Source organism: Callithrix jacchus, chromosome 9 (assembly GCF_049354715.1).
Source record: "Callithrix jacchus isolate 240 chromosome 9, calJac240_pri, whole genome shotgun sequence".
Taxonomy (NCBI): Eukaryota; Metazoa; Chordata; class Mammalia; order Primates; family Cebidae; genus Callithrix; species Callithrix jacchus.
The window spans coordinates 18627008-18634711 of NC_133510.1; positions in this window are offsets into that span (position 1 = coordinate 18627008).

Genomic DNA, 7704 nt, shown 5'->3' on the forward strand with positions numbered 1-7704 from the left:
GGGCTGGCACAGTCCTGGCTGTCTACAACCTGGCCCTGGTGGATCTCTCAGGATACATCTGGGAGGTAAGGCTGGTGGATGGGGTCCCTGGAGAGTTCTAGGATCTTTTTCAGAGGGGTGACTGAGGGATGAATAGAACGATAATATTCGTACATAGCAGATTGAAAAGCCTCCTCAATGGGGTCACATGCAGGAGCTGGGATTCTGTGCTGTCTTTGGCTGCTCAATCCCTGTTACAAACTTCCACTTTCCATTTCCTTACATGAAAAAGTGCAGGTCAGTGGCAAGCCAGAGTGGAATTCCTTATCCCTCCCACCTGGTATGGGCCATCTCCTGTTTCTACCTGAGCTCTGTTAATCTCTGCCTGGTTTTCTGATCCCCAAATCTGGTATTTCTTCCAGACCTTGCAAAAAGTCATTCAGCAGGTGTACATCAAGTGTATGCTTCATACCAGGTTGTGCTGTGGCCTGCAGAATCCCTGCGAGATCAGGGCTCCTTGCCCTTCAGAGGCTCACAGTCTAGAGGGGAGACAGGTGTGGGCACAGGTGGTTGCAATGCATTGTGTGTTGAGTGGGCAATGGAAAGGATGCATCATGCACCAGGGGCAGGCAGGATGGGGCAGCAAGCCAGTCCCTGGACCAGGGGTAAGAGTGTCAGGACAAGCTTTTCAGAGAAGTTGGTAATGATCATCACAGATGATTTCCCATGCTGATTACAGGGCAAGCATTGGTGTCGGCACTTTATGAGGTTAGGCTCATCTAATCCTCATGACAGCACTGTTTGAGGCACAGAAGGGTTAAGAAACTTACCAGGCGGCAAGGCAGAGTGCAAACCAGGCACCCTGGCCATACAGCTTGCAGCCTCCTCCTCCATCTCTCTTGCCTGCTGGTGAGCTAGCAGGGAAGAGACGGAAGAAGCAGGTTCAGACGACCACACCTCTTCCAACTCCTCTTCCTCTCTTCCTTTCTCATGGCTCAGCTACAGTGCATCCTCCACCCTACTGACACAATAAACTACCCCAAGCACGGGGAGGATGGTGCCACTGCTTGCTAGGAGCCTCTGATGCTTCCCATCCTGCAGAGGCTGAGGCTAAACTCCCCTCCTGGGCACACAAAGCCCTCCGGAGTCCTCTCTGGCCCTGCCTTCCTCTCTGCCACGTCTCCCTCTACACACTTTCAGCAGCCCTGCACACCACTCTAGTCCAGCACAGGCCTGCTCACCAGCCCATACAGCCATGCTCAGCAAGTCCTCAGGCCTGGGCACATCACTGATTTTCTCCCAGAATTGCTCTTGTCCCCCAGTCTCCTGACAAATTCCTGCACATTCTTTAGATTCGGGTCAGTTGTCGCTTCACAGGATGCCTTCCCTGACTCCTCTAGGGCCAGATTCTTTCCTTGTTTAGCTGTTCCCACCTCTTGGTGCAGTCCTGGTTCTCTGTGGGCTGGAGCCACTCCACCCGCAGGTGAGCACCAGGTGTGCATCTCCCTGTTACTTCATGTTTGGTGACTTTGTGTGAAGCAACTTGAAGTCCCTGCACCATGGTAGGAATATTTACACCATAGGAATTGGCAAACCCTGCAGACAGCTCCTCTGCCTTAGGAGCCTGTTAAGGATATACTGACCCCCACTGACTGTGGTCTTTTTCCGGCTGTGTCACCACTATCATATATGTCTTTTTCCCCTCCCAAATGGCAAGTGCTTCAAAGGCAGGATCCCTGTCTTACTTATCTGTTTAAAGACAGACCCAGCATAACATCTGGTGGCACATGAGGGATACCAATAACTCATGAGGCCTAAGGCATGCCCTAGAGAATCTGTTACTCAATTATGGCAACCAGGCACTCTCCTGCCACCCCAATCCCTTGAATCCTCTGCCATGCTCACTGTCAGCTTCTTGCTCAGAAGCCTCCGTAGGGCCCTTTTTGTATATGGCCAGAATGCCAAGTCCCCCAAGTTTTGCAACTGTTTGGATTTATCAATGTCATCCAGTGCTCAGAACAGTGCCCAGCATGGTGCTTAGTACCATTCAACACGTTATTGTCAAATAAATCAACAAACGATAAAATTCAAGCTCCTTACAATAGCGTTCAAGACCCTTTATTCACAATTCTCCTGTCTCTCCAATTCTGTGGCCCCTTCTCCTATGGTCAGTGCTTCCACGCGAGTCCTGCTAATCCCCTAGTTAGCCCCCCAGGTCCAGGTACCACATACTCTTGTCCTGGCATGAAACTGACACTCCTTCCCCTCTGTCTGCCCAAAGCCTCCTTATCTTTGTTCCAACTCCTGGAACACCTGTTTTTTTCTACTCTTCCTCTAGCACCAACCTGTAAGGTTAGGATTTTTTTCTACATTGTCAGCCAGGTTTGGAGCTCCTTGGGACAGGGCTGACGTGTGGACCGCCTTGTTGTCTTCAGCACCTATCTTAGGCTTGCATGCATAGTAGGCACCCAGGGTGGGTTTGTAGTCTATATTTGCCCACATTAAAAAATTAGAGACTAGAAAGATGTATGCAAGTTGGTGCCTCTGATCTGGCCACCCCATGGAGTTTCTTTTCTTAGCCGATGTTCACCAAGTGTCAGTGAAGGTTGCATTGGGTGGCGGTGTTCAGGAGTCCGAGCCTGCCGGGGCTCACCCTGGTGGGAGCAGGCTTTATGACTTGGTCTTTTCCTCTTTCCTTTTCCTTCCAGGTCATGGCCACCCCGCTCCTGGCTAACTGTAGCTACTTCTGCCAGCCAGAGGACTACAGCTGGAGCAAGTGTGGAATGAGGGTATGGCAGGGAGCAGGAGGTAAGCCTGTAGAGGGTTAGGAGGGAGAACTTCACAAAAATCTGAGGTCAAGGAGGTGTCACCTGAGCCTTTTGATGAGAGGCAGGGGACTGTCTGGTTATGTGCAGACTTTGGAGTCAGATGACCTCAGACCTCAGTTTGGATCTCAGCTCTGCCATTTCCTTGCTGTGTGATTATGGGTAGCACACCTAACTTTTCTGGGACCCAATTCTCTTGCCTACAAAATTGAGATGATAATACCTATTTTATAAAAGGAAATGATTGAAAGCAGATGGAATCAGATAGTATATGATAGATAATATATGAAAGTGTTTAGCACGGGCAGCACACACTGAGTGGTAGCTAAGTGGTAGTGACTTCATCACTGTTAGCTGTTCTCTTTTTCCACTAGAAGAAGAAAAAAAAACCTTCCTTGTAACAAAAGACTCTAGCTGAGGCTTGTCACCAGGTAGCTGAGGCTTGTCACCGGGTGATATGGATGTTGAGTCACTGGATGTTGGTGATGGGCTCAAGTCTCGTGACTCAAAGTATGATCCTGGGGCTGGCAGCATCAGCATGTTGGAAATGCAGAATCTCGTCTTCCACCCCGTGCACACTGATTAAGAATCTGCTTTTCCATGAACAAAATGCCCACGTGCTCATTAGATTGCAAGGTTCTGGACTGGGGCACGCTGGGAGAGTCCTTCTGTGGTCACTCCAGTAGCTTCTCCCCTTCTTTCCTGTGCTAACAGGCATCTGCCTGCAGACAGGTAGGCACTGTGTAATCAGCGGTGTACAGAACAGTGAGGATTCCAGGTTGAACCCAGACCAGGGCGGTGATGAGCTTTGGCACCAGCAGGACTGCAGTCTGATGAACTTCCCCTTTCTGCCCAGCAGATGGTGAGCATGTGCTGCTGCTGCCTCTTTCTGAAGGTCGTTGAATTACATGACAGGTGAGATCTGGGATCCATGGGCTCCTATATATCTGTCAGCCAAATCTGGGGTGGTGTCTGACTCACCCAGCAAGAATGCTCTCTGGATTTGCCCCGGCGGCTGTGCCAGAGACTAATTTCAGAGTAAAGCCTTGGTCCAGTACCTGGCGGGGGAAGGATGCTCTGCCACTCAGGTAGCATCCCTCTCTGCCGGCTCACATGGTCCCTGCTCCCTATCCACAGAAGAAGGAGTTGGCATTTGCCCCCTTAGTATCCAGGTTCCAGGTAAGATTAAAATGGAAAGTTAAACAAATTTTAAAACTGACATGATATAGCAAGGGTCATCAGACAGCAAAAGCCATCCTTCCATGTTACCGAGAAGAGACCTTGCTGGTGAGGCCAGGGGACTCGTGGAATTAAGCAGAGTGAGACAAGAACATAATGGTGTGGTTGGTGATGAAGAGAGGGGTTCTTTCTTCTCAGCCTCTTGCCAAAAAGATCTGAGCAGAGAAAAAGTGGGAATGTGTTGTGTGGGTGTCTGGATCTTGGGCTGAGTGTTCAATACCTGAATTCTTACCCCAGTGCCCTGGGGGACAAGGACCAGCCATTGGGAAGAACCCAGTCTCTGAAGCCAGACTGTTCTGATCCCCGTTTGGCCACCTATTAGTTGCGTGCCTTTGGCAAGTTACTTAGCCTTTCTGTGCCTCGGTATTTTTTGTTTTTGTTTTTGTTTTTTTTTTCCTGTAAGATGGAAGTAGCAGGAGTCTGAACTGCATACAGTGATGCAGTGTTTAAGTGATTATTTTATACACATAAAGTAGAATCATGTTCTCTTTCCTCCTCTCCCCACCACACATCCCTGCCCAGCATCTAGACCTCCCGAAACTTCCACACTATGAGATTTTAGATCCCCATTGGGAGGGTTTGAATTTCAAAAGCCTCAGTTAAAGTACACAGTAGGTCAAAAATTGGTGTTTGATTGTTGTTATTTGCCTTTCATTTCAGTCTCTCCTTCAGTAAAAAAAGGTAGAAACACCCTGTCCCACTCTAAGGGATAATTGAGGCCCCAGAAGAAGAGTCTGGAGAAAGGAGACCTCCAGAGTTGACGTCATCATCTCTTCCTCCTCTCCAGGTATTCTTTACTTTATGAATGAAGCCAAAGCAGCCCACCTTTCTGCATCTCTACCATCATGGCACCATGCCCTGTGATGGATGGGCTGCAGTCGAATATGTAGCAGGTAAGTGACGCACGCCGTGGACAGCCCTGCCCCAGGTCCTTGTAAGGCAGATCTGCTGGGCTGAGTTCCAGCTCAGGAGACCTGCATCCCTGGAATATCATGTTTAGTCTCTAACTTTTCCCTTCTCGGAGGCCATGAGACAAGACCTCTGCTCCCATTTGTCCCTGTGGCTCCTCAGAGATCCCGGGCTACCTGTCTCTGGGATGGAGAGGTGGCTGCTGGGAGATGCTCATAGCCATCATCCCAGAGAGTACAAAGGGAGTAGAAACACTCTCATTTAGCACTTCGATAACTCCATCCCTCCATCATCACAACCTCAGAGGGCTCATGGTGGACCTCCGCAGGATAGGGTCTTTCCAAGGATTTTCTCTATAGATATTGCAGAGGTGCTCCCTGCAGCTTGGAGGATTGAAACATCAAAGAGAACTCCCAAACCACAGTTAAGCCCAGCCACACTTATTTTCCTTTATCTCCCCACCCCACTCTGCAGCCTTCTTCATGGGAATGCTTAATTCTTCGGTCCATGTCTTCATGTACCTGTATTATGGACTGGCCAGGCTGTGGCCTCTTATGTGGCCCTACCTCTGGTGGAAACGATGTCTTACCACCCTACAGCTGGTAAGGAGACCCCGTTGGGTCTAGGGTCCTTGGCTGAGCCCTTGGTTCTATTCTTGACTTGTCACTCTATACTAGTGACTTGGCATCTGCCCGTAAACAAGCCCTCTCATCCTTAGATCTTCCTTAGCTTCCCAACTTGCAGGGGCCTCAGTAGCCATCTCATCAGATCCTGGAACCAACCCTAATTCACTGGGACAGTGTGGGACTTTGAACAAGTGCTTCCATGCTCAGGTCTCAATGTCATCATCTATAAAATGAAGGCCTTGGCCAATGACCTCTAAGCATTAATACCCTGTGAGTCTGTGATCACCAACTGCACCCCCCAAGTGCCTGGATGCCTTGCAGTTTTGGGAGCACCACTGCCTCCCAGATGGTGGTGACAGCCTAAAGTGTCCCATATGGGGCCCTGAACAGACTGAGTTTATCATCAAGGCTACCATGACATAGCTGGATAGGGAAACTGGGGGCAACCAGGACCAGGAGAAGTGTCAAGAAGGTTCTTGCGACCGTGATGTGGGAAAAACTGTGCTTTGGCAGGCTTCATTGCTTCTCCTCTTCCTGTGCTGTGGCAGGCCCGCCCTCGGCCTTAACACAGAGGGACCCAAGAGAGCACCTGCTCCTTCCTGGCGACTGCTTCTGACTGCTCTCCCTTTCTTTCCTCTCACGCTTTCTTTTGCTCAGGGTCAGTTTGTGGCCACTGCTGTCTTCCTACAGTTTCCTCATCGAGTACCCCTTCCCTGATGAGTTCAACGTGTCTGTGCTCCTGTAAGCCCTCAGCCTCCTCATTCTGTTCCTCAACTTCTACCACGGGACACGCCTGAGGGGCAAGCAAGAGAGGCTGAGCTAGGAGCAGGACCCAGGGACTGAAACCAGCACAGCATCCCCAGGGAGAATTGGGTGGAAGGTAGCATGGCTTCCAGCTTACTGGTGCTGAGCAGATTTCTCTGGGTCTCCATCGTATCCTCTGAAGGAAGAAGGAGGATTGACTTCTGTCCAGATCTCAGGATCAAAGAAATATATCCAACGTCCTGTGGTCACTTGAGTCAGAGCACTTCTCATGTGGCTTTGTAGCTTTGTGTGCATCTCCTTCCTCTATGAGACCTAAGCCCCTCACGGGAGGGCCTCTCTTATTCTCGATGTTCCCCATACCTGGTACAGCATCTCAATAAATGTGTGTTTGGATCCTTGGATCCCGTGACTGCAGTCATAACCTTGGTGAAGAACAGGGCTGGGAGTATGAAAGAGGTCAAGGTTAGTTTGATCTCTAACCTTACAGTGGGAAACTGATGGAGAATATTCAAGAGTGGGTGTGGGTCTATTTGATTTCAGGTGCAGCTGTGTAAATAGCTAGCCATGCATATATTTTTGTCTGTTCACAACTGCTTGCGTGTGTATTCATAGAGTCATGTGATTCTGTGTATGTGCATGGGGAGGGGGAGGGGGCCATCTGCACAGGTCTGAATACTTGTTTTCAAACATATATGCACGTTTCCATTTGGGATTCTCTCCATTTGTGTTGTTTGCTTGTCTCTCTGTAAGTCTTTGACAGTGCCACATTGGCAAATAAAACCACTGGGATCAATAATTCTCCTGCCCCAATGGGAGACGTGGAAGCTCATTGAGAAATCTTTGAATACATGTTCCACTAAGTGTTTCCAAAAATAAATTTAAAAAAAAGGATAAATGGGGCATAGTCATCTTCACAGAGAGAGAAACTAAGGCCCAGCAAAGGGGAATATGTGACTGAGATATTATGGCAGAAGTAAACAGCTCAGCTGTTTAAACCCAGAATAGAATGGGTTTCTTGAAAGCAGTTTGCCTAGGAGCTGTCTCTAGCTTTGAGTATGTGTTTTCTCCTCTGCAATTGCTCTTCAGCTGTTTCTGATCCCTAGGTAAGTTCTTATTTGGCTATGCCTCAGCAGTCAAGAAAATTAAAGAATTGTTGAAAGTTATGCAGTGCTATTTGGGGACTGTTTCTCCATCTGGCCTTTTAGTTAATCAACCCAAGGCCAGGCAAGGCTACATCCTGTGGACAGAATACTCAGAGAAAATTCTCCCTAAATTGCGCAGGATGTGAGCACATTCCACACACTTTTCCAGGCACTGATTGAGTGACTTTGGGTGGGGGGAAGGGGGGAGGTGCTTATTTT